The sequence below is a fragment of the Triturus cristatus genome, chromosome 12 (genome assembly GCF_964204655.1).
Source record: "Triturus cristatus chromosome 12, aTriCri1.1, whole genome shotgun sequence".
NCBI classification, from domain to species: Eukaryota; Metazoa; Chordata; class Amphibia; order Caudata; family Salamandridae; genus Triturus; species Triturus cristatus.
The window spans coordinates 279,191,043-279,218,509 of NC_140595.1; the positions used below are offsets into that span (position 1 = coordinate 279,191,043).

Sequence of the window (27,467 nt, forward strand, 5' to 3'; positions counted from 1 at the left end):
TCCAATCATGCTAAAAAAGCACAGAGGATTATGATGCCTGCAGCAAAGAACATGTCCTTAATTTCTAGAGGTTGTCAGGCAACAACAAAAATGTAAAGATAACTTTAGTAATTAATGTTCCTGCGAGAGAGATCAGAGTTTTATCTAGTGGCTGTTTCCACTCATGTTAAAGTAGTGCAGAGGATTAAGATACCTGCTGCTAAGAACATGCCCTTGTGTGTCCAGAGGTTTTCAGGCAACAACAAAAATGTAAAGGTAACTTGGCAATTAATATTCCTGCTGAGAGAGATCAGAGTTTTATCTAGTGGCTGTTTCCACTCATGCTCAAATAGCGCAGAGGAGTAAAATGCCTGCTGCAAAGAACATGTCCTTGTGTGACCAGAGGTTTTCAGGCAACAACAAAAATGTAAAGGGAACTTTGGTAATTAATGTTCCTGCGAGAGAGAGATAAGAGTTTTATCTAGTGGCTGTTTCTACTCATGCTGAAGTAGCGCAAAGGATTAAGTTGCCTGCTGCATACTCAGACAAAATTGGGAATTAATTGACTCATGGACTAAAGGGCTGTCTTGGAGGATAAGACTCTTGGCTCCGTGGTGTGAGTAAGATATAAACCTCAAAGAGTTGATGGTAATACGCCCCAGTAGACTTAACAACATTTACTAACTGCCGGTGTAAATTGAAACAGTCAAATACAATTAGATCTGGTAAGTGCAATAGTCGGAAAGCCGGGCCAAGATGGCACCCACGTTACAGTGGAATCCAGGAGGTTTTAAGGCCACGACCACAGCTGTAATATGTTAACCTAATTGGAGGCTTATTTAAGGAATCTGAGACGCCGGTTTTTCAAGCGATTGGATGTCAATACGGGACCCCGCGGTACGTCAATTTAGACGGTAATAGAAGGAGGGGAGCAAAGCTAGACCCTGAAGCATTTATAAATGAGGGTTGTCATACTAAAACAAAGAGTGAGATTAAGGTTGCCGGAATATCACTTTGTGATGTGATATTAGAACACCTAATGGTAGCAAAATAGTGTGTAGGAAGCAAATAGTGGAGAGGTTGGAACTTGATGTTTTGGACAATGCAATGTGTCTTGGGGATTTGAGGAATAAAAGGGTGTGTGTACAACAGATGCAACAAGAACGGGAAAAGAAAGGGAGTGGGAACACCATATGAAACGAGATCCACATGAATGGGTGATGCTGCTGTAGTGACCATATGTATGAGAGGGTTATAAGATCAATGAAGATTGAGTATGATTTTGCAATTGAATGTAGAGGGACTTTCGCAGGAAAGCCTTAGGGCTAACTGCAAGTTAAGAAAAAATTAACGCGCATTAGTGTGTACATGTGAGCAGACTGCACGGGTTTGAAGTTAAACACAACAGCAAAAAGATGACTGGAAACGAAAACTAAAATTAAGATATACATTTTGTTTGACAGGGAGATCAAGAAAGGAGACTGACCGGGATTGAAGTAATGGCTATTTAGGAAATGAAACCTAAGATAATTGAAAGTAAGGATTTGATCCTCCTGCATGCAAATTTTTCTCAAAAAAATATATTTTCTCAATTAGATGTGTTTGTATTATAGAAGAATTATGGCCAAATGAAAAGGAATAGTCAAACAGAGTAGCTATAATCACTCAAAGCAACAAAGGGGAGGGGACGAAAGGAACAGGACGTCGTACACATGGGGTAATCTCAAATAAATTGACATGGAAATGTAGTTCAGGTTTACACATTTTCGGAATATTAATAGTTTTTATATCAAAATATATATTTTTTTTAAATAACATAAAAATGTATAATATAAAAACTGTAAAATCGATTTTAGTTAATACAATGCACTGATTGTTGTATATGTACAAAATCTTTTTAGGCCCTGATGAAGTCCCTATAAGGGATAAAACGCGTTGGCTGGGTCAGTACAAAATAAAGGGATGTTTTTTAATTCAATAAAGAATCTTAAGATAACGGACAACATTTGATGATTTACTTTAAAGTAAAGACATGAGACTTGGTGATTAAGATTACATTGTTGCCCTCCTATGCTTAAAAAAGCATTTCATATGAAAAAATTTAGTTGGGCAGCCATGCAGAAGAAAAGAAGAAAAAGAAATGTGCACAGCCGCCATTATTAAAAATAAATTGCACGGCATGCAGCACTGTTTAAAAAAACATACAGAGATACCATGTACACACTGTGGAGCAGGGAGGGGAGGGAGCGTGTTTAAAAGATAATGATTATGCGCCTGGCTAAGGCAGGAAAATACATGGACTCTGCTTTGTGAAAGAGCGTGTTGTGCCTGCAACAGCAGCTAGGAAAAAGTTACTAAGAAAATAGTGCTCATGACTATAAATAAAACATACTGAGTAACAACACATGTAACAGGGGCAGTCCTTATGGGAGGTTAGGACAGGAGAAAAAGAGGTACTAAGGAGGGACTACTGAGCCTATTGACCAATGAAAAGCCACCATTTACAAAGGAGAGTAACAGGACCCAAGTGCAAAGAGGGATGGAAAATGGTTGGAGTTTAATTCCATATACTGAATACAGCATGTCTTGAAGAGACAGCGCAAGTGCTGCCTAGGTGAATCCTAAAAACGACATCACCCAGAAAAGCCTGGGAAATAATTACAACATTACATCACAATAGAACCACCAATAGGATGTTGAACTGTACCATAATTATCTTGACTGAGACCAACAAATCATTTTTCTTCCTGCTCGCAGTCAAGGCTTATGACTCATTTGTTAATGTTTACATTGTGTTGTTTAGCACTTGCGCTACTTACGGGCAGGTTCTCTTTCCTGCTGGTGTACATGCGCCTATTTCATTTTGGTAGTTGGTTTACAACGTCTTTCTAACATAGTTTTCCCCAGTGCTTGAAATGGAAAAATAAAAGTGCAGGTACTCTGTAGCAGAGTACCTGCTTGTTTCTGAGAAGTGCCGGTACTCTAATATTAAAGGTATTGCATTTCTCTTGAGAAGTGCCGGTGCTCTCCTCCTCAAAATAAAAAAGTGCTGGTACTCCGTACCGGACAGTACCGGCCCATTTAAAGCACTGGTTTTCCCTCACTCAGAGCATGTGGTGCGGGCTGCCTCATTGCACTTAGCCTCCCACTCTGCTGTGAACCCAGTGCTGTTTGTCAAGCACCCTGCTCTCCTTCCGGAGTCCTGCTCACAAGTGGTATCCTGCAGTTTCAGCACATTGAGTCACGCTAGTTTGTGGCTGTTCCATCTCCTTCCTTGTGTTAATTCTGCCCTCCCACACCCTGTTTTCCCCTCGGCCCGTCCCCTTAAAGGCTCCTTTCCCTTTTAGGCTCTGAAATACAGATTTTAACTCCTTATTCACCATTTTCTCCAATTTTGATTTACCTGGGATAGGCTATTTTGAGTGGTTATGATCCCTAATTTTGATTGTTACCATGCCTGAGGAGGATGAAGCCCAGGTTATGAAGGAACATTTAAAATGATTTATTAAGGATTCTGTGCATCAGGCAGCTTCCGTTTACATGTTAGATGTCTCTAAGAGCTTAAAAGCTTCCATCTCTAAAATGCTTAACTACACTCCTCAGCTTCACTCTAAGAAGGGAAAGAAAAATGCGGCACCACAATATGTGCTTCATAAAGGTGTTTCTAGTAAAACTGGTCCGACGACCCGGAAGGTGTCTGTTTCGGGGCTTCCTTCGACTCCCCTCAATATTACCCAGTCACAGGACACTGATGATGATGATAATGATGATGTCCTGGGTGACATAAATTCTTATAAGGATTCCAATTCTTTTGCAAATGGGCCTCCGCAGAAAAGGCGCTAAATGTCTCCACTTGACGGTGCTGTTTCTCAACCAGTGTCTGATGATGTAGTGGGTCATTAGGGGGAACCTATGTTCAATCCCTCCTTAATTCACCATCCTAATTCTACTGAGTGCTTCCCGTTGGAACATGTTTCCAATTTTGTTTCCTTTTATCTGAAACACACCCTAGATAAATCCTCTCATAATAAATTCAAGTCTGAATGTCCCCGTCCCGCCCTTCCTAACAATGTTACTGCTACCCTGATTATTGATCACAGCATGATGTTGTTTTTTTACTAAGTTCAGCAAAGTTCCAAAAAAAGGAGTGGACAGAGGTTTGTCCAATTGTCAGTACAGGATTTTGGATCTTGTTGGGCCTTTGACCAGAATCCTTGATTTGATCGAAGAGGCAAAGATGGAGGGTACACAAGTTAACCCAGATACTGTGTCTAGTTGGGCTCAGAGAGCCATATGTATTTTGGGGTTCGCTAATACACACATCTCACGGGAAAGACACAAAAGCCTCTTATTGAAAATAGACCCCAAGCTTAGTACCATTTCCACCAAGGAAGAGGGGCAGCAAGTAGATGGTCTCTTGTTCAGGCATTCTTTCATTAAGGAGATGAGCAAATATGTCTCCACATTAGTGACAATTGATGTGGCCCACTTTTCTATGAAAAATATTTTTTCTTACCTTGTTTTTGGCAGGGCCGGCAAAAGCAGGAGTCCGTTTGCCGGCTGTTACTCCACATGGGGACAGTCCATCAAAAGAAGCTCCTACAACCAAGTGTCCCAGTAGGACTGTTACCAGGAGTACAAAACCCACTTCTATACCCAACGTTCACAAGGTTTCCGAAACAGGGGATACAGAAACAAGGGAGATCAGTACTAAGGTAAGAATTTCCAATTCTGGCTTTCCTCTCATAGGCGGCAGGTTGATTCTTTGTCTAAATGCTTGGTTGTCTCTCACGCCAGATCCCTGGGCGATACAAACAGTTCAATGGTATTGTATAGACCTTTATCAGGTCCCGTTCCAAAGTTGTTTCCCCAAACCTCTTCATTTTATGCAGGAACAATCTCTGCAAGTCCAGCAAGAAGCCCAAACTCATCTAGCAAAACAAGATACCTAACGAACTTCATTCGATCAAACTGATATGGGTAAATAAGGGAAGTTAGGTGCACTGGAACTAAGTATCCATAATTGTTGATATGTGAACAATCAATGAAGTGTTCCAAAGAGTAGGGATGTCAGCCCGTATCACCAAATGACCATAAATTGAAACAAAACACTGAGCACATGCATATTTATAGTCCAAAAGAAAGTACTCCAGCAGTCTTCAGATTCATCCAATCTTGTCTTTTAATTGATTATCATCACTTGCACCAGCCAACACGTGTTTCACCTTTGGGTGAGTCACCCTATGACTTCCTCAGGGCTGTAAATACAAAATCTTTGTTCTTAACACAGTTTGTCTCTATGTCCTATACAAAATGTTGTCGTTATTATAAGCATAACGAGCTTCTCCCTATCAATGGCAACTTCTGTGAAACTTCAGTTACAGTAAAGTCTGGCTTGTGCCTCCTGAGTGCGGGCCGGCATCTCCTAGTTCCCAGAGCGGCGCGTGTTTCGCGTATATCCTACGCCGCATTGATTAAACATCAGGAATTACATAAAATCCATATCCAAGTGTGAAATGTTCCACAATGTATTGCGAGGATGGGAGACTAGGTCTCTACTGGCCTTGTCTTCCATCCTCACAGTACATTGCGGAACGTTTCACACTTGGATATGGATTTTATGTAATTCCTGATGTTTAATCAATGATTCAGGCATATGTATTAGATATATCATTGCTCTAAAGATGCGGTTTATGATTCGTCTTCGGTTGCTGAAATTTTATAAACTGACTCTGATACATGTATTATACTGATTATTGCTCAAAGTATGCTATGTATTTGTTAGGAACCATCACAGCCAGTCTAATCATGCTTACAATTTTCCTATTTTAAAGATGATCGCCCCTTCTAACTACTGACCTTGTCTCTCGTCCTCACATTACATCGCGGCACATTTTGCCCTAGATGTGTAAAAATTGTATTAGCGATATGATTGCTCCAAGGAGGCTTTTTATAATTTGCCCTCATATGATGACAATTCCTGATTTCACAATGTCACATTTATTACGCTAACTATTGGTCAAAGGATGCAATGTAAAACATCTTTCAGGAAAATCTTTTGGGAACTGCCATAGCCAGTCTAATCACATTTGCATTGTCACATTGTGATGAGTCCTTTCTGAATATGCTTTGGCGGTCTACTTTCTTCCATTGCCAATATGGCCGATTATTTTGCTCATCTTCTTCCATTCACCCCTTCTCTGTGTACTATCACCACCCCCATGTGACCGGCACGGCGTGTCACATGACACCTGACATTGTCTCTCAAAACATGACTCCCGCTGCCACTTCACTCGGACACTCGCGGTCTCCGACATCGGTCATAGTGGTTCCGCTGCCGAGGTATCAAGCACGCTGCTACCGACAAAGATATATACCAGGAAGCGTCACTATGTTCGCATGAATGTCCCTGGTCTCCTATTTTGCATGACTAATTTTAAACTCCAATTCTGCAATTTCAACCCCTTTTCCCCTTTTCTCTTCCCACTCCTCAACCCCTCTTTCTCCTCACTTTAATAGGTATTAATCACAGGCATATATGTCTAAGTCCTGATGATGATCCCAGTACTTGTACTCTTGTGTATGGGATCGAAACGTCGTTGATTCCTTAACACCCTGACACTTTCATAGGTATCATTGAATTGTGCTATGGTGTTTGCCCTCATTTGTGCTTGATAATCTTTTGAATTCTTTCAAGAGCTAAGAAATGCCTGACTTTCTTTTCTTGTTTTAATTGTCGCAGGGTTTGTGTTTCCACTTCATTGTTTTGTTTTCTTTGTGAATATCTAAAAATATTAAATATCTTTGTCTAGTTGGACAACACAATATAGATCTCATTGTATTTCTATATTAATTTTCCAACCATAGCCTTCCTGCGAGGGACCACTGTTCATATAAAATACTGGTACCCAAGGTCCCTGACCTATCCAATTGGGTTCCCATGTCTATATATAAAATGATCGAAAAGGAGGCTCAGTGAAAGAAACTATGTATTTAAGATCACACAATTTGGTTAAGCAGGAACCTGGGCTGGACCCCCTTTTTAGGTCTCACTGAGTCAGCGCGCATGCGCTGCTCAGAGAGACATTTAGTAAGTGAGTTTTCAAAGTGCTGCTGGCTGGCGACAAGCTTGCGTGCACGCGCGCAGCCGGCAGCTTTGCAATATGTACAACCGCGATCACTTTCACTTTCGCGCGCGCAGCCTACTTTCACTTTTCGCACGCACGCGCACCACTCGCGTTTCTTGTTTTTTTCTATCTTATTATTTTATAGACATACATTTTTCTGCCTCTGACTTTCGCACACGCAGCCTACTTTCACTTTTCGCGCGCGCGCGCAACACTTGCGTTTCTTGTTTTGCCAGTGTAGGATACAATAGAAGCCCTAAAAGGAGCAATCATGACAATTTTTTAGCACAGGGTTGATTCAACCTAAAGCACAGTTGTCGACTTCCGCGGTATGGTGATGTCAAACATCCGCGAAGTATCTGGTTAATGGCTGACCGAATGGCGACCTTCTGTTCTGGCGTTGTCCAAAACTATTCAAGACAGTGAAGTTAAGTTCTCGCGGTTGCGCTTACATTTTCATGAATGAGCAGAATAAAACCGCTAGCTTGACATTGCAGCCCCCTCTGATCTTTTTGTCAAACAACTGAGAATGCCGCTAAATAATCAGGTTATTACCACAAATATAATTAGTGAAGAATTGTCTGTTGCCCTGTAACCCTTATGTGTATTGTATGTCGAAGCAAATATTACATTTAATGTAATTCAGAATGCGTATTGGCAACTTGTTTCAATCCCTTAGAAGATTACTAAACACACACATTTGAGTTGTCAGGTCATCGTTCCTCGTTCCTCCTGCTAAGCTGCCATCGTGTGGTGACTTCTGATTGAATGTGAGGTCGCAGACACCCATTTGAATTGCTTGTAATTAATAAATGCCATTTGAGAAATAAAACGACTTTTAGTTTTCATGAATTAGATATGTTTATTTTACAGGGGCAGTAAATACCAATCCATTCCGCTTCCTACCACAAGAGGGCAGTAAGACATTTGTCATTTCTACACCGCTCAGCGAATACACTGTATTTCTCATATTAGACAATTCTGTTGTGCGTGTTTGAGGACCTAATTAGAATACTCACGGAGAACCCATTTCAACAATCATCTATTATTGTGCTGACGTTGAGGATAGCTTAGGTTTCAGGATTTTACAAAGTGCGTATGCCACCATGACAATCTCGGTTACTAAAACCCTTTACACATTTGCGCTATTGGATTCACAGACTCAGATGCCGTTTGACTGAAATCTTGCTGTCTTCTGCAGCCCTCCAAAATTGTTTCAGGGACTTCCTGGTCTGGCCACAGATAGCTTTAGCAGCCCTGCCAGGTTTCCCAGGTCCATGCGTGACGTGTTTCTCCAGTCCAGGTTTTAATTTTTGAATTTGGAGACTTGTAAACTTGTTATTCGATTACAAGGATAACAAGCATTGGCATAGTCAATAGGTCTCGCCTTTGGGACCTTCTAAGTTTTTAACCATGCAACAGTTGATGTTATTGCACCAAGGATATTGTGCTGCATAACTAAATACTTATAAGGTCCCAAAAGCGAGACCTATTGGCTATGCCAATGGTTGTTTTTTGTTTCACGGTGCGCAATTTAGCAACTAGAAGGGATTCAGTGCTTTAAAAGGGCAGGTACTGCCCGATACTGATTTGTCTTTAAGTCTTGGAGGATGGAATTAGAGTATGGGTCACAGGCAGCATACTGTTGTGATTAGGAGAGCATACATCACAGTTTTTTCCCTGCAGATTCCCTTTCTGCAAGGGCATAACTATTAAATGTCACGAAAATAAGCTGCCACAAAAATGCAGCATAAAATGCAATAAGGCGCCGCAAAATTTCCATTCTTGTGCTGCAAAATTTCCTTATCTATGCTGCAATTTACTGGGGGGGGGGGGGGGGGGGGTCTGAATAAGGATCTGCCATTCTTGACCCGGATGTGACCGTAACATCAGGAAGTGAGTATAGAAATACATGCAGTTATTGGTCTAGTGTCCCCGATCTCATAAGTTCCCACTGACCTGTCCTTTATTGTGTCAAGCCCCTGAACATCCAACACCGCTTGTGTTTGCCCAGAATACTGACAACAGGCAACTGACCTGTCACCTACAGGTGACAAATGTTTTGCCTTCGAGTATATTAATAACTCTTTGAGAATATGTATAATTTTTTTCAATAAATTGCTCCTGTACTGTTTGTACGAGATCGCTCAGGACTCTCCAGGCATTCTGTCACTTTCCAGTACAAACTGTAGGGGCAAGAAATGCTTTAGTCATGGACAGAGAAGGGGAACAATAGACTAACAAAATCATTGGGCTCAGAGTTATGAGGAGTAGTTGTAAATAAGTATAATTTACAGCAGGCCTTTCTGAATTCAACAGCCAGAATTGTCACAATAATTGGATAGAACACCAATAATCTGTGATCAAAATTGCCCCTTGTCTTTCCATACATCCAGTCAGAGGATTTGTCCATAATATGTTTTCAGTTGGTGTGTTCATTTAAAGGTTTGCATAGTTTTTCATCCCTCAAGTCTTACAGTACTAGTGTTACAGCGCGCTGTCATTTATGTTATAGTGCCACAAGTGTTTTTAGGTGGTTATCTAAGTATATAATTTCTTTCTAGTGAATCCACTTTCCATAGCGTGTCCCTCTTGGTACCTAATCCCAAAATAAATCAGTAACATTACAAGTCAAAAGATTGCAGTACAATTTCTTAAAGTTACATTTTTTGAGATTCATAACAATATATTTCATAACACTGGATGTCTAGGATTATCACTGTTTCTGCGTCTACCACCCTAAACTGGCAGACTTTCAGCCAGCCCTAAACCTGCTAATTTAGAGGCTGAGTTATGGTTAAGGCACCAGAAAAACTAAATTATTGCTTCCTTTACAACCAAAGCAGAGAACACTCTTACAGTAAACCACCTTAAAATGGGGGTCTTTGGAGAATTTTCAAACTCAATTTGAACACTTACTCTAGAATGTTATGCCATTAAAGTTGAATGCTAACACTAGATGTGAAAAGACATTTGGAGCTTTTATAAATATCAACAAAATGACATCTTTGTGGCTGCCCACAAGGTTCCCACCCTGGTGTGTTTGCCAGTGGTTTAGACTATTTGCAAGCATTCCTCCCATCTCCTTTTATATGTTTGATTTAATACCTTAAGTGACCACGGGTATGCCCAGACATGGGTCCCGTGCACGATGTGCCATAAAATCCAGACTATATCTGACCTAAGAGGCCTAACGAGGCCTAAACCAGCCTGTTCCCTTCTGGAGAGGGGCCTGACCTGGCAGTTCGGGATAGACTGTTCCCACGAGGAGCTGAGTCAGTATTGACTGCATAAGGTGAGTCTCTGTCTAGCATGGGACAGGGGAGAAAAACAATGAGTTGGAATGGTACACAGAGTCATTGCCATTGGTTTAGACTATTTACAACCTTTCCTTCCACCCCTTTTTGCGTACTTGATCAGATTAACCCATCCTAATATAGTGTAATGGTTATTTTTCATGTGTTGTGTGTTTCCCAAGTCGGTTACTCAAATATTTTTGTGCAGGTTATTCCATTGATAGAGAAAAGCATAATTATAGAAAACAACATGTAGCTGAACAATAATTTAAATAATGATATTAACTTTTGCGCTCTTAACTTACTCCAAAAAGTGTTACAACTTCAGTGTCACTTTTTCAGAATGACTCCTTTATATACTGTGCAAGAGAATCGTATATTTTGGTACAATCAGCACTCAGCAGATGTCTGAGCTCCATATCCATTCCTCTCCAGAACAGCAAACCTCAACTGTGGCATTTCACAGGGCTCTGCCTTGTCACCAAAACCATCAAAGCGCACCCGCCCCATCAGTGTCATCTTAGGAGCATAGAAGATAGGCTACGTCATGTATGCAGATGGCAAACATTTCCTATTCAAGCTTGAGGATGTACCCTGAAACCTATATCACAAGTCCCTCTGCCTTGCATGGGTTCCCTGTTGGATGCAGAAGAACTGTCTCTGCCTAAACGATGATAAAACTGAAATCCTTTCTTTGACCCTGTCAAGCCTCCCTCTTCACCTTATCTTGCCCTGAGAAAATTCAATCAATCAATCATAGGCATTTGTATAGCGCACTGCTCACCCGGAGGGTCTCAAGGCGCTGGGGGGGGGGGGGGGAACGCTACTGCTCGAACAGCCAGGTCTTGAGTTGCTTCCTGAAGGCGAGATGGGCTTGCGTTGTCCGGAGGTGGATGGGGAGGGAGTTCCATGTCTTGGATGCCAGGTAGGAGAAGGATCTCCCTCCGGCGGTGGCTCTGCGGATGCGGGGGACGGTGGCGAGAGCGAGGCTGGCGGAGCGGAGCTGGCGGGTGGGCTTGTGGAAGGTCAGGCGGCTGTTGAGGAATTTGGGGCCCAGGTCGTGGAGGGCCTTGTGTGCGTGGGTGAGGAGTCGGAACGTGATTCTTTTGTTGACGGGGAGCCAGTGCAGGTCTCTCAGGTGTCCGGAGATGTGGCTGTGTCGGCGGATGTCCAGGATGAGTCGTGCTGAGGTGTTCTGGATCCGTTGGAGTTTCTTCTGGAGTTTGGCGGCGGTGCCGGCGTAGAGGGCGTTCCCGTAGTCCAGCCAACTGGTGACGAGGGCCTGGGTGACCGTCTTCCTGGTCTCGGTGGGGATCCACCGGAAGATCTTTCGAAGCATGCGCAGGGTGTTGAAGCATGAAGACGAGACGGCGTTGACTTGTCTGGTCATCGAGAGGGAGGAGTCCAGGATGAAGCCTGGGTTGCGTGCGTGGTCCAGTTCCAGGCGTGGTCCAGTTCCAGGCTTGGGGGTGGCTCCCAGGGCGGGGGGCCACCAGGAGTCGTCCCAGGCGGAGGGTGATGATCCCAGGATGAGGACCTCCGTCTTGTCTGAGTTCAGTTTCAGGCGGCTGTTCTTCATCCATTTGGCGACGTCTTTCATCCCTTCGTGTAGGCTGGCTCTGGCGGCGTCCGGGTCGCTGGTGAGGGAGAGGATCAGCTGGGTGTCGTCGGCGTAGGTGATGATCTTGAGGTTGTGTTGACGTGCGATGGTTGCGAGGGGGCTCATGTAGATGTTGAAGAGGGTGGGGCTGAGCGATGACCCTTGTGGAACTCCGCAGATGACTTCGGTGGCCGCTGACCGGAACGGGGGGAGGCGGACTCTCTGGGTTCTTCCGGCGAGGAATGAGGTGATCCACTCCAGGGCCTTCTCCTGGATGCCGGTGTTGTTCAGGCGCTGTACCAGGGTGCGGTGGCAGACAGTGTCAAACGCTGCGCAGAGGTCCAGGAGGATGAGGGCCGCAGTTTCCCCGTTGTCCATTAGGGATCTGATGTCGTCTGTGGCTGCGATGAGGGCGGTCTCCGTGCTGTGGTTGGCTCGGAAGCCGGATTGCGAGTGGTCGAGGGATCCGTTGGTCTCGAGGAAGGCGGCTAGCTGTCTGTTGACGGTCTTCTCGATGACTTTGGCAGGAAACGGGAGGAGCGAGATGGGGCGGTAGTTCTTGAGGTCGGAGGGGTCTGCAGTTGGTTTCTTCAGCAGGGCACTGATCTCGGCATGTTTCCAGCACTCCGGGAAGGTGGCGGTGTTGAAGGAGGCGTTGATGATGTCGCGAAGGTGGGGTGTGATGATGTGGTCGGCCGTGTTGAAGATGTGGTGTGGGCAGGGGTCCTTAGGGGATCCGGAGTGGATGGTGTTCATTGTGCGTGTTGTGTCATCGGTGCTGACTGGGGTCCAGGTGCGGAGGGTGGCGGTGGGGGGCATAGGTTCGGTGGTGGGATTCGTGGTTGGTGGGCCGAAGCTGTTGTGAATGTTGGCGATCTTGTCGTGGAAGAAGGCTGCGAGGGAGTCGCAGAGGTCTTGCGAGGGAGTGATGTCATTGTTTCCGGCGTCGGGGTTGGAGAGCTCTTTGACGATGCTGAAGAGTTCCTTGCTGTTGTGGGTGTTGTTGTCCAGTCGTTCCTTGAAGGCTGTCTTCTTTGTGGCGCGGATCAGTTGGTGGTGTTTGCGGGTGGCGTGTTTGAGGGCCGTCATGTTGTCTGTGGTCTGGTTGGTGCGCCAGGTGTTCTCCAGGGATCGGCAGTTCTTCTTGGAGGTGATGAGCTCGTCGGTGAACCAGGAGGCTTTCTTGCTGCCGCGTCTGCTGGGGGGGTTCTTCTTCAGTGGTGCGAGGGCGTCTGCGCAGTTGGTGATCCACTGTGTGAGGTTGTTGGTGGCTTCGTTGGGGTCTGTTGAGCTGGTGGGGGGGTTCTGGCTGAGGAAGGTGGTGAGCTGGTCGCCGGTGATCTTGTTCCAGCTCCTGCGGGGGGCTTGTTGAGGGTGGTGGTGGGTCGTCGTTTTACTGAAGCTGAAGTGGACGCAGCTGTGGTCAGTCCACTGGAGATTGGTGGAGTGGCTGAAGGTGACGTATTTGCTGGATGAGAAGACTGGGTCAAGCGTGTGGCCGGCGTAGTGGGTGGGGGTGGTTACCAGTTGCTTGAGTCCGAGGTTGGCCAGGTTGTCCAGCAGGGCAGTGGTGTTGCGGTCCTTGTTGTCCTCCAGGTGGAAGTTGAGGTCCCCCAGGAGGATGTAGTCGGTGGAATTGATGGCGTGCGGGCTGACGAAGTCTGTGATGTTTTCGCTGAACTGTGTGCGTGGTCCCGGTGGTCTGTAGACGACGGTGCCTCTGAGCGTGGTCTTGGGGTCGGTGTGTATCTGGAAGTGGAGGTGTTCGGCGGAGGTGAAGGTGTCATCGGAGTTGGTCGTGATGCGGATGGTGTTCTTGTGGATGATGGCGATGCCTCCTCCTGTCTGGTTGACGCGGTCCTTCCTGGTGATTTTGTAGCCTTCTGGGACGGCGATGGCGACGGCGGGCGCTGAGGAGGCGTTCCTCCAGGTTTCCGTCAGGAAGGCGATGTCTGGTGCTGTCGAGTCGAGGAGGTTCCAGAGTTCGACGGCATGCCTGTGAACGGAGCGGGTGTTGAGCAGGATGCACATCAGGTGCTTGTTGCTGGGGCTCGGTTTAGCAATTGGAGTTGTAATGCCAGGTCACCTCCTTAGCACACCCCTCTAATTCATCTGTAGTGAAGTTTCTTTTCATGCTTGCTTCTTCTTGATGGGTATAGTTGCCTGCTCCCTCCTCTCCTTCTGGAAACATTTGTTTTCTGTTTCAGTGAGGGGTCAATGCCTCGGTTGACCTTGCAATGTCTAGCCGGCCGAAGTGTATCAACAGGTTTAAATAGTGCAAGAGCTGCAGCATGGCGGGTGTGCAGTGCCAAAAGTTGAGTGGTTTAGGATGTCTTGTCAATGCAATGATTATGAGAAGTTGTCTTTCCAGTAACTATTACACAAAGTTTTTACACCTGTGTGGGAAACATCGGTTTTACCAAAGGGAATATTTTAATATTCCAGGAACAATTATTTGTACTATATAATTTGTATTGTTGACTTTTATGGGATTGCCGAATAAAGCTTTGCTTGGCTTGAGTGGTGCTGGTAAAGGCTGCCTGCCTGCCTAGTATTAACATCCATCAGGGTCTCTAGGTATGTCACTAACCATAACCTTGCTTCCACTGGGGAGTAAACTTATCTGGGGGTGAGTGCTTGCAATGTTCAACACTCCGTCCATCATTTCCTTTGGTTTTTGCTTTGTTCGCCATAAGTTGGCAGGGTATGCTCAGACGTGGGTCCCTTGCTCACTTTGCCACTGGATTCAAGCAAGCCTGGCTGAAGACGGCTGAAATGCCAGAAACCAGTCCTAGGAAGCTTGTTTCCGGTCCAGGGAAGACATGGCTTGGCAGTTCGGGCTGGACTGTTCCCATGAGGCACAGGGTCAGACTGATTTGCATATGGCCATGTCTGAACTGGGGTGGCAGAGTGGGCTAAAGAACGGTGATGGATTAAACCCAGATCAGTTGACTGGGGGTGAGTGCTTGCAATGTTCAACACTCCGTCCATCATTTCCTTTGGTTTTTGCTGAGTAAACTTACCCACCAGCTGAAATGATGTCCTGGAGAACGCCCTGTTCTTAACCTAACAGCTTAATAAAAATCTTCATCGTCATCACCCTATGCAGATACTTTCAATTCGATTGCTATTGTTATTTGTGCAGGCAAAGCATGGATTGTGCACCTCCTTATAATGCACTGTGTAATGCACAGATAACGAGGTAGGATTGATCATACAATCTTATTTTATGGAGTTGATCAATATCTAAAAAGCATTTAAATATGATCTGAATCGAAACAGCCAGACTCGTACAGTTTAGACAAATCAGACCAGGGCTCTTCACTTAATTGCTGGTTCTTTTAGTCTGGATGGTCTGTGTTATTTTTTTTTTTTTTTTTTTTTTGTTTTTTGAAACCGTTTATTGCAGTTTGAAAAAGTTACAGGTATGGGCCTACAACCACTCGGCCGGCCGCTAGAGTGACAAAAGCATATTGCATACATACAGTAAGAGTCTCTTGGCAGTGCAGATTAGCAAAACAGGAGAAATCAATGTTGCAGGCCGCATAGCTCCATGCCCACAGTACGGTTCCCTTTTATCAAAACAAAACAACACAAAAAACCACACCCGCAAGGCAACCCGCGATCCAAAGTGACAGCACGTGCTCCATAAGTGGGGGATCCCAACCAGCAGCAGAACTCTGGAGAGGGGAATGGGAATAGATCAGGGACTGGGGGACCGCGTGCCCAAGGCCGAGGGAGGGGGGCCATCTAGGGAGACGGAGCAGGCGAGGCAGCCGGTAGCTGTGGCGGCTCACAAATACCCCCGCGGTAGGCGTTCCAGGGGCCCCAGATTTTCACCCACGCCCCAGGCTTACCCCTCGCCACATACACCACCTTTTCACGAAACATACACCAATCCATATGTTCTTTCCAGGCCAACACCGCAGGGGGCCTCTGGGATCCCCACAATTGAGCAATGTCACGCTTAGCTATCATGTATCCCAGAGTCACCCACCGCGTCTGCGGGACCGAATAGTCATTTGGTTCCCACACATTCAGCAAGCATCTCCTCGCTTCAGGCAACAGCGCGACACGCGTAACCACACGCAGGACCTCATGCACACCACGCCAGAATCGCTCCACCTTTGGGCACTCCCACAGTATATGCATGAAAGTTGCCAACGCGCCACAGCCACGCTTACACATTCCGTCACCAGCAAAGCCCATACGTAGAAGCCTTGGCCCCGTCACGTAAACCCGGTGAAGGATCTTAAGCTGGACGAAACGAAGGCGAGCCGGGATGGCCACTTCTTTTGGAGAGGCCACCGCGGAAATCCAATCCTCGTCGTCCAGCTCTAGCCCGTCGGCAACCCAGGCCTCGCGGAGACTAGTCAGCAGGCACGATCTGTCGTTGATCAGTTTTTTATATATGAGGGAGATCGTGCTGTCTGGGACATGGCCATCCAGCACTCTGTCCTCCAGGGGGGAAGACTCCGGAATGGACGCGACATCCGGGAAGACGGAGCCCAGCGCATGGCGGACTTGTAGGTACCGAAAGTACTCACTGCCCTGCAGCTGAAACTCCGTCTGCAGCGTCGCAAAAGTCTTGAATCCCCCCCTCGTCCAGAGATCTCCCACAGTGCTGATTCCGATCGTGTCCCACTTCTCAAAGCCCTTCGATGTCCACAGGGAGCCCAACCTCTCAGACGCATATAGCGGTGACGCCCGGGTCAAACGGTCCTTCCACCCCATAGCTGCATTAGCCGCGTGCCAGACACGCACCATGACACGCGTCGGTCCCGTCAGACGGGGGTCGGGCGCGGCAGAGTAAAGCGCTCGATTGTAGTCGCCACCGGGCAGGAGCATCTTGTCCATCTCAAACGCCGGGTTCAAGGCGGGCCCGTAAAGGCCATGATTAATTGCAGCCAGTTGGGTGGCCCAGTAATACCGTTTAATGTCCGGGAGGGCGACCCCCCCATCGTACCACGGGAGCGTCAATTTAGCCAGAGCAATGCGCGGCCTCCCGTCCCAGAACAGGCGCCGCTGGAGGCCCTCCACCTCACGGAAGTAGCGTGCCGGAACCAAGTCCATAGTATTCTGGAGGGCGTAAAGGAAGCGCGGCAAGGACATCATTTTGAACAAGGCCGCTCGGCCGAGCGGCGAAAGCGGCAAACGCCGCCAGCGCACCACGTCCTCCTTCAAGCGCCGGAGAGGGGGCAGCAAATTCCGCTCATAGCGGGCCTCCGGGTCAAGAGTGATATATATCCCCAGGTACCGAAACCCCTGGGAGGCAATCTGGATCGGACAGTCCCGTGGTAGGACCGGAGCCTCCCCGGAAAGCACATATACACAGGATTTCGCCCAGTTGATGACAAGGCCTGAGTTGCGACCGAATGAGCGCAAAACATCAACCAGGACGATCAGTGATTTACGCGGGGAGGCGAGATACAGGAGGATATCATCAGCATAGAGGGACACACGGTCCTCATGCTCGGGGGTCCAGCGGAGACCACGGATGGAAGGGTGCCACCGCAGCCACTCCGCCAGGGGCTCCAGGGCCAGTGCAAACAGGAGAGGTGACAAGGGGCAACCCTGTCGCGTGCCCCGCCCCAGCGCGAATGGGGCCGAGACTCGCCCATTCACCACCACCTGCGCCAAGGGGCCCGAGTACAACAATTTGACCCAGCTAATAAAGCCCGGTCCAAATCCAAATTTCGCCAGCATCGCCCAGATATATGGCCACTCAAGCGTGTCAAACGCCATGGTGGCGTCCAAGGACGCCAAGATGGCCGGCTCCCGCACAAATGGGACACGCGCGAGCACACCGTGCAAGCGCCGTAGATTGAGCGCCGTGTTGCGGTGTGGTATAAAGCCAGATTGGTCTTGGTGGACCAAGTCGCCCACCACGCCAACCAACCGGTTGGCCAACACCTTGGCGAGGATTTTGGGCTCCGCGTTCAAGAGCGAGATCGGCCTATAGGATGCAACCCGTTCACGGGGCTTCCCCTCCTTGTGGATCACCCCGATTGTAGCCAGACGCTGGTCCGGCGGGAGGGAACCCTGCGAGTGTGCCGCCAGGAACATCGCGCGCAGGTGGGGCGCCAACACATCCGGGCGTAGCTTGTATAGTTCGATGGGGATACCATTGGGGCCCATGGCCTTGCCGGATGCAACCGAGCGAATAGCCAAGGCAATTTCGTCCGAGGTGGGAGGAGCGTCCAGCGAATCCCTGTCCTCCACCGTAAGGGAGGGCAGTGCGATGTCCCGAAGCAGGGCATGGGAATCTTCCTCCGAGCAGGGGGAAACCGGGGAGTAGACTTCGCGGAAATAATCCGCAAAGCAGGAGACAATGGCTTCCGGCTCGGTGACACACGCACCATCCGCACTCTCAATCAAAGGAACCACGCGACTCGCTCTCTCCCTCTTGTCCAACCACGCAATCAATTTGCCAGCCTTATCACCCACATCATACAATCGCCCCTGCTGCTCTCGACTGAGGCCCCTGGCCGCCTCCGTGACGAGGGCCCGATAGGCCGCCTGCTTTAGGTGTAGAACATGCAGCTTGGCATCTGTTACCCCGCTCCCCAGGTCCCCCTCCAGTTCTGCAATCTCGGCCTCTACCCGGGTCACCTCCTCCCGCTCGCGCCGCCGGGCATGGGAAATAAAGGAGAGGGCCTCCCCTCTAAGAACTACCTTAAAAGCCTCCCACAGGGAGACGGCCGAAGGGACCGACCCCACATTCTCGTCGAAATAACGCTGTAAGGATTTGATCAAATCGGCACGAATGGTGGGGTCGCGCAAATACCATGCATTGATTGGAGCCACCCTGCCATCCCCCCTCGGGAAGACATCGAAATGTAACAGCAATGGGGAGTGGTCTGAGATACCCCGCGCCAGATGGCGCACCTCCCCCACCCTCCCTGCATGGGCCGCCGGGACAAGGATGTAATCAAGCCGCGAGAGGCTACCATGGGCACCCGAGTGGAAGGTGTATTGCCGCTGTGCGGGATGCTTTAGTCGCCAGCAATCCACCAGGCCCAACGTGTCTAAAAGGCCGGGCAGCCACGCCTGTGCCCGGGGGAGGTCCCTGGGGGGATGGCGATCCATAGACCCAGAAGCTACCGCATTAAAGTCCCCTCCAACCACCAGCAGGCCACTCGGAAGGTCCAGGAGGAGGTGCCCCAGGTCCGCAAATGTGGTGGCTTGTAACCCAGGCGGGACGTACACTGATATCAAAATAAACACTCTACCCTCCATTCTTCCCACCAGGACAGTGTAGCGTCCCCTCTCATCATGGCGCACCTCATCGAGCTCCAACGGGAGCGAGTTCTTGATCATAATACCCACCCCCCGCGAGCCCGAAGTGAAGCCAGAATGGGCCGCCAAACGATAGCCCCGCCGATTCATTGCCTGAAAGGAGTTACCTATAAGGTGTGTCTCCTGCAGGAAGACAACATCTGGTGAAATACGTTTCAAGTACTGCAGGACCCCACCACGCTTAATCCTATCCCCCAGGCCGTTAACATTCCATGACAACACAGTCAAATCCCTACCCCCCATCATACGTCGAGACAATCGGTCGTCCCCCACAGAGCATCTTAAAAACAACAATATAGTAGCGGGTTTGCCTTGCGGTGCAAACAAACAACACACCCCCCCCACCCCCCCATCCCAACAGAACTCCCCCCTCCCTGCACCCCTGCATGAGCCCAGACAGCCCCCCCAAAGTGCAGTGTGCCTGTCGCCCCATAGCTAAAAACTAACTAGTCCCCCAGAGGAGGAGGGAAGCCCCCAACAGACCCCGCACGACCTCCATAGGAGGGGAACGTATGCAATCAATAAATGGGGAAGGAACATCGTCCAGAGCAAGGCCTATTCAGTCACCCCTCAATTCTGATCCGGCGGGCCCTCCCCGCCAGCCGCGCCCCCCCGCCCCCCCGGCCCCGATCTCCAGGCAGAGTGTCCAACCAGTCCCCAGCCGCCTCGGGCCGGTCAAAGAAGTGCGTGCGACCATCCACCTCCACCCTCAGCTTAGCTGGAAAAAGCATTGAGTACTTGAGGTTCAGGTCCCGTAGGCGACGTTTAACACCAAGAAAGCTCTGTCTCTGCTTCTGAACCGCCGGAGTAAAGTCTGGGTAGAAATGCACATCCATGTTGTCAAGCCTGACCGGTCCCTGTTGCCTGGAGGTCTGGAGGACAGCATCTCTGTCCCGAAAGTTAAAAATCCGGGCAATGAGAGGCCGCGGCGGGGCACCGGTCTTAGGTCTGCCCCCAGGGACCCGGTGAGCACGCTCCACCGCAAAAAGCTTACTCAGCCCCCGGGGCTGGAGATGGGTAAGGATCAATTCTTCCACAAAAAGATCCGCCGCCTCCGCCTCTCGTCCCTCCGGCACCCCCACAATACGGACATTATTCCTCCGGGCCCGACCCTCGGAATCCTCCAGTCGCCGGTCCATCAGGGCGCTCGCCTGGCCAAGCCGGCGCACCTCCTTTTGGAGGGCCACCACATCCGTCGTGAGGCTCGTTGCGGTGTGGGCCAGGGAATCAACCCGGTCGTTCGTTTTGGACAAGTCTGCCCTCACAAGGCTCACATCCACCAGGACCGAGTCTATTTTTTGCGCTAGGGTGTCGAAACGCTGGTCCACCGAGGCCTTCATCTCTGCGATGGCGCCCATGACGTCCCGGAGGGTCAGATCCACAGGCTGAGCAGATGCCTCCGTCGGGCCCGCCGGGGATGTGCGCGATGTCTCCGGAGAACCCTTCTGGAGAGTGTAGCGGTCCATACTGTTAGCTTGGTGCGCCGTGCCACGGCGGGTCGTCTTCACCTTCGCCCGGTCGCCATCTTGTTTGGTGGACATGCTTGCTCTCCCACCGTCGTGCCAATCTCCTCGAACGGGCCGCTATACCAATTCACGGGCTCCGGGGGGGGGGGCGGGGGCGACCACCGAACCGCAGGCCAACCCACAGCCGGTGGGCCAGCCGGGCACTTAGACAAGACCACACCACCGCACCCCTACCTCGCCTGAGGGCAAGGAGGGCGCAAAAGCGAAAGTGAAAGTGCGGGGTACGCGAGTCGCCCAGCCTTGCCCGCCGCTGTTGTTCACTTTGTCCCCGGATCGCCCCACTACTCCAATCCGGGGGGCCGGCGAGGAGAAGGCCGCAACCTTCGATCGGTGCTCCCACCGGTGTCCGGGGTCCAATTCGAGCCCGAAAAACGGGTGGCGCCTCAGCTCGGGTTCCCCGACACAGTCCCCTCAACAAGGACAGGATATCGCCAGGATTAATTCAGGAGGTCGCGGAGGTCCTCGGGAGCCTCGCACCTACGCGGCCATCTTGGTTGCGCGCTAGGCTCCTCCTCTGGTCTGTGTTATTTGAAGGGGTAGGCAGAACTAATTCCACGGAGTTACCTTTGAGTTCCCCCAACGGGCAGAAAATAGTACCCGGGCGGATAGGCAAAGCCGGACCCAGTAGAGGCCCAGGCAAAATGTCGCGAGGGGCGGAGGCCCTCCCCCACCCGCCCCCACATTAACATATAAGCTAGGCTGACGGGGGCAAGGATTTGCCCCCCTTTGGTAGAAGGAAGCCCCCCCAATCAGGGGTCGAGCGTAGGAGCCATGGGGGGGATAAAAGGGGGCACACGGCCCAGTGGAGTCACACATCCCCCCCTCCTTCGGACAAAGGAAGAAGAATCCCACCCACCCACACCCAAGAGATGGGCGTCGCATGGTGGAGGGGTAGCGGAGCTAACCTAACTAAATTAGCAAACTAGAAGATAGATAGAAGGCTCTCACAGTGTCCTTGGGATGCCGCACGGCAGGGGCACTGAGGGAGCCAGAGGGCGGCATGCCGCCATAAAAGATTAGAGGTAATGCTCTCCCATAACCCTTGGGATGTTTCACGGTAGGGGTTCAGAAGGAGAAGAAAGCAAAGGACTCAGCCGCAAGAAAGTAGTGTAGATGCTCAAGAAAGGTCCTTGGGATGCCATACGGCAGGGACCTCTGGGAGAAGGGAGGGCCCACGAAAGGGTACAGGGCAAGCGGGACGGCACTTGCGGCCCAGACAGGTCCAGATGGAAACCCGCCAAATCGGTAGCAAGCTGAAGCCTTGACCCGAAAATCAGAAGCCCAAAAAAGGGGTCCCTCCCCTCCCAGGTGATTGAGAAGGCTGGGTCTATAATGCGAGGCAATGCAAAATGAGCAAAATAAGTGACATGGTTAGTAATGCAACGTGTACATAACCATGAACAATGTGATGTAAAATATATAAATTGTTGTTATATGAATAAACTGTGACCTTTTCAGGCACCCAAGAAAGTTGTCAGTGGTGATTTAAGGTAAAAGAGCGCAGTTGGCTTGAATGATGGGGGGAGCGGGGAAGGGAGACTCGCCACCTGGAGGGGGTTATGCAGCTCACGCTGCAATTTAACACCTTTTGTGTGAGCAGCACCAGAAAATCAGTGCAAATGGCACCATGAGTTGTTCAAGATTGTGTGGCCAATAGAGTTGATTTTGCTGCTGCTAAGTAGGAAATCTACTGCATAGGTAGTCCTCTGTCCACAACGCCTGCTTTATAAAATCACGCTACAGGATGTCAAATCTCGTTGGTGTTTGCCAGCATGCATTTTCTGAAGCTTCGTGGGAGAAAATTCCGCCACGCGATTAGCGAAATTTGGTCGGAACTCCACATCAAGAAGAAAAGTGGAGTAACCCCAATTCCTCCAGGTCTACATGGGGAATAAAACATTCCGCCCACCCCTAGTAATTTGTCAGATAACGGTGTGTCAGGACACTGGTTTTCTTAGAACCCACAGCACCTCTCAAAACTTTAGACCATTAAATCTTGAAGGAAACCTTAGATGAGGCAGTGTTTGTCAGGCAAGACATCAAATGGATTACAACGTTTCTTTCAGGCCTTACGCAAATCATATCACTACTGCCTTCTTAATTTACACCCAAAGTTTGAGCTGTGCTGTCCCACAGGGATTGATTCTGCTTCTCTTTCTTTTCATCTTACATATGCGATACCAGGTGTTTATTCTCCATGTTTAAGGTCCCCCCTGTATTTGTATGCGGATAACACAAAAGTCATATTTGCCCTACTAATCCTGGAGGCAACTTTAACTAGGTGATGGAAGTGAGTACTTTGACCAACTGCCTCTCTCTAAAAGGCAAATAGGTTTTTGCATGTTACAAGGCTGATCCACTGTGGAGATTAGTCAATTCTATGTCAGGACGGAAGACAAGGATTATACTTTTCGTTCTTCACTCTTTATTATAGAGAAAGTTTAAAGATGAAATAAAAAACTACGAACACTACCAAACCCAAAGTGAGAAGTGCCCATGACAACCATTAACCAATCATAACACAGACTGCATATCCATATAAATCTATGCCCTGCAAAGTCCTTCCTCTGTTTTCACTGCTGCGTCAGTTAAGTTCCTCTCATTTTTAGGTCTCGTCTAGGAAGCGCGCATGCGCTGCTCTAGGAGAGCCTTTAGCCATCGGTCTTCACCTTTCAAGCACTGCACTCGTGCTTGTGGCGGCATCCACCTTGCGGGAGAAAGCAGCGGCGTGGCCACGTTAATTACAAACATATGGCCGCTGCTCGCTCCCGCCAGGTGGATGCCACCACAAGCACGAGTGCAGTGCTTGAAAAGTGAAGACCGCCGATCGCGATGCTGCTTGCGTGTGGCATCACTTTTTTCTCGAGGTCGGTGGTGCTCACACTTTCCCTTCAGACATTGGGGTTTCTGAGACGCAGCGAAGGTGGCCGATAGAGCGCTACACTCGCGTGCCTGCAGGATGATCTGACAGGCAAAAAGCCGCTGGGAATAATTTGGTATAAACCTTAGTCGAAAACAAGAATCTTTTTTTCACTGAGCTTTTATTTCAAATTGGAATATATCAATGCACTAAAAGCATGAATGGGGTAAGTTTACTCATTTCTACTCAGCGGTGGCATTGTGAATAAAGCTGCATACCGGGTGATGGTTTATTGAGTAGGGCTCCTGTTCTGTCACTAAGATCGACGGTCCGTAAACACTGAAATGCATAATTGCTAATAAGATAGCTCCTTGGGTTGCGCGCCTGCTGACGTGACATTTTGCTTCACTACATAGCAGTGAGTCGAGTATAAGAATTACTACTTGCTAATAACTCCTCGTGTTTTCTATCTGCTGATGAGGCTGTTGTAAATCACTGGCTAGTGGCCGGAAATAAGGATGCCTAATCGGTGATAATAGCTCAGTGGGCTGCGCGCCTGCTATGGTGACCTTTTGCTATCACTATATAATGGTTGCCACAACCTTAAGGAAATACAATTGTTGATTACTCACTGGATTGAGGGTCTGCGTTCAGGTCTTGTGAGGATCGGTAGCCATTGGTGGCCAGAAGGATGAGAAGGCCTGATCTCTGACTACATAGCTTGGTGGGTTGCGTGCCTCCTGCAGACACATTTTCCTAACACAGTACAGTGGTGAAAGGTGGAAGTATAAATATTAGCTGACGAGATAGCTCAGAGGGTTGAGCTCATGTGCAGAAAACTCCATTCATATCTGCCATCACGCAGCAGGGACAGCAAAATGCATAAATGCTGCTCAGAAAGCTCACCGGGTGGCTTGTCTGCAAAAGAGCAGGCCCCACGGAGTCTTTCTTAAAACCAGCGGAACACTGAGATGGGTAAATTAATACCCACTTTGGTTTCAGCAGCAAGAGATAATTCGCTGGCCCTATGAGCTGCACGCATTATTAACATTAGTGATGTGATGCATGAGGCTTAGATAAACACCCATATGGTCTTCATTTATTGCCAGCCTACCGACAGCTCCTAAAAGTCCCTTCTGTTGTGGGCAGCCAGTTACAGACGGTTCAAAGATTTAGTGAATGAATGAATGATCTTTTTTTGCATGATTAATTAGAATATTTGCAAAAACATAATTAACACAAACTTCTCTAAGACTTTTACAGACCAAAAGATCACAGGTTGCCCTAGGGTGCACATTAAGTGCTATATAAATAAATACAATTAAAATTAACGTCAATACATTTTGACCATTAACATGATTTAATGAAATTGATAATATATGATCTCTTCACTGAATTGGATAAAAACTTTACCAGCCTAATGTTCAAGTGGATGTTGATGACATTCAGCGCCAATCTAAAGTGGAGGGGGTGGTGGAGGTGGGGGGTGGTTAGGGGAATAATAATATATAATTAATAAACAAGCATTGGCATCGCCAATAGGTCTCGCCTTTGGAACCTTATAAGTATTTAGTTATGCAGTACAATATCCTTGGTGCAACAACATCAACTGTTGCATGTCTAAACACTTATAAGGTCCCAAAGGCGAGACCTATTGGCTATGCCAATGCTTGTTTAACGACTCGGGTTGTAACAGTTTTGAGGATATAGATTGCTGTATTATTGTTTTCTATAGCGTAACTGCTTGATTTGACTGTGTTGGTTCTTCTATTCACCGCTGATTTCAGATTAGCAAGCTTCGGGCCCGAGCGCGTTTCTAGTACCTCGCTGCTTCCATAAGTGGCTCAGTGCCTTCTCCCTGCCAACCCTTGTCTGAGACCACATACGCGGTAAGTTTATCCCGGCACCTGGCTGGTCAGATACCAGCGCCACCTAGTGGCTCCTTGACACAGTTACTTCATTTGAGCACCGGCGAGGGGCTGCCCCTTTAAAAAACATTTAGAGCGTTTTCTGTATATCGGTTCTCTCACCCTATACTATGGAGTCCTATAGGGACCATGATTATTCCCATGATCTTGTCTCTGAGGAGGAATGCCCCCCCCCCCATGCCAACTTCCTGCAGAGGTTGACAAGCTCCTCACCCAGGCCATTGTCAGAACCCTTACACCCCTACAACAGAGTGTGGCAAAGTTGTTGTCCCCAGTCTCTAGTGTCACTGAGACCCCAGGGGACATGAGTGCAGGGCCTAGCGGGTTCCCTGCAACTGCATCTTACAAGGCCCAGAAACATGATATAGGGCACCTGGAAGGCTTTCAATCGTTTGTGAGAGGCTTTTCGTAAGAGTGTGGGCACATTGAAGAATGCACCCTACCAGGAGGAAGATTTCCCCAGGGATAAGAGGGACGATGTTGCATCAGAATTTGATCCTGTGCTGGGATCCCCCCTAACAAGGGGAGGGTGACACAGACGATGACAGATCCTCTGATGAGGGGCAGGACTCAGGGAGACACTGGCACCCGGTTCTGCAGCCTTAGTGTCCTTTGATTGAGATTCCGCCCCAAATGATATGCTTGAGCCTGATGGCATCTACCATCAGAGATCATGGGAATGGCTTCCCCACAACAAAGTGACAGATTATGTGGCAAGTAAAATTTGCCACTACTATTAAAAGTAGTATCATTCATTAGTAGTACACCTAGTATACTACTTTAAGTTGCATAGTACATTAGAATATATGTTTAACAATCATAAACTCTTAAAAAATACTAACACTCACTGGATGGTGTCATCAGTGATGTCATTTGAGATGTCATCACTGATGTCATCAGTGATGTCACTGACCATGTTATGAGTGTTGTAATATGTGAAGTCATAAGCAGTGCATTGCAGGGGCATAAGTTATAGTTAGCTCAGGTAACTATAACTGCAGAATTTCACTGAAATCTGACCCTAACTATAACGTCCATGTAACCGTTGGTTTTTTTCAGTGAATTTCCAAGGTTTTTTAAATGCTAATTCCTAACTATAATTTACCTGTAACCTTTGTATTTTTTAGTGAATTTCTATGGTTTATTAACTAGTAATCACGTTTGCATAGTGGTACAGAAAGGGTGCTGGGCCTCCAACCAGCTCTTAGGAATCCCACTGTGTAGAACTTACAGGAGGTAATAGGCGGAGTTCTTGGCCCCCAAGGTCCCTCAGGACTAAAGTTGACTTCATCCCCCAATCAGTATTGCACCACAGGCTGTGTTTGCAGAGTAGTGGAGAAAGGGGACGTGTCCTCTGAACACCTCTTACCAATTCTGCTGTGTGGGACTTGCTGGAGGTTAAAGGAGGGGTAGTTGGCCTCCAAGAACTACCCCTCCTGTTACCTCCAGTAAGTTCCACACAGTGGGATTGCTGAAACATCGTAGGAGGCCATGCCCCCTTTCTCCAACACTCTGCAAATGCGCCTCGTAGGGCAATACTAGTTGGGGGATGAAGTCCCCATAGGCTCTTGAGGGTACTTGGGGGCCAACTAGCACTTGGGGACCAACTAGCCCTCCTGTAACCTCCAGTGAGATCCACACAGCTGAATTGCTGAGAGGTCGCAGAGGCTACACCCCCTTTCTCCGCCACTCTGCAAACGTGCCTCCTGGTGCACTGCTGCTTGGGGGATGAAGTCTACTTTAGTCCTGAGGCCCTCAGGAGACAAGGGGACCTCACCTCCCCTACCACCTGTGTGCCCAGTGGCACTTTTGCATTGTGGTGGAGAAAGGGGGTGTGGCCTCCAACCCCCTC

At 48.5% G+C, this 27,467-nt stretch overlaps 1 long non-coding RNA gene across 2 annotated transcripts in view; it reads left to right on the forward strand.

Moving 5' to 3' along the window:
- Positions 1-27,467, forward strand: part of LOC146775854 (uncharacterized) — a 1,053,880-nt gene that overhangs the window by 926,706 nt on the left and 99,707 nt on the right. Inside the window, exon 3 of one of the 2 annotated variants that reach the window (XR_014972230.1) lies at positions 4,510-4,694. The exons of the other annotated variant lie outside the window; for it this stretch is intronic. This is a non-coding gene — a long non-coding RNA (uncharacterized LOC146775854). The remainder of the gene's footprint in view (positions 1-4,509; positions 4,695-27,467) is intronic. 2 annotated transcript variants of the gene reach the window in all.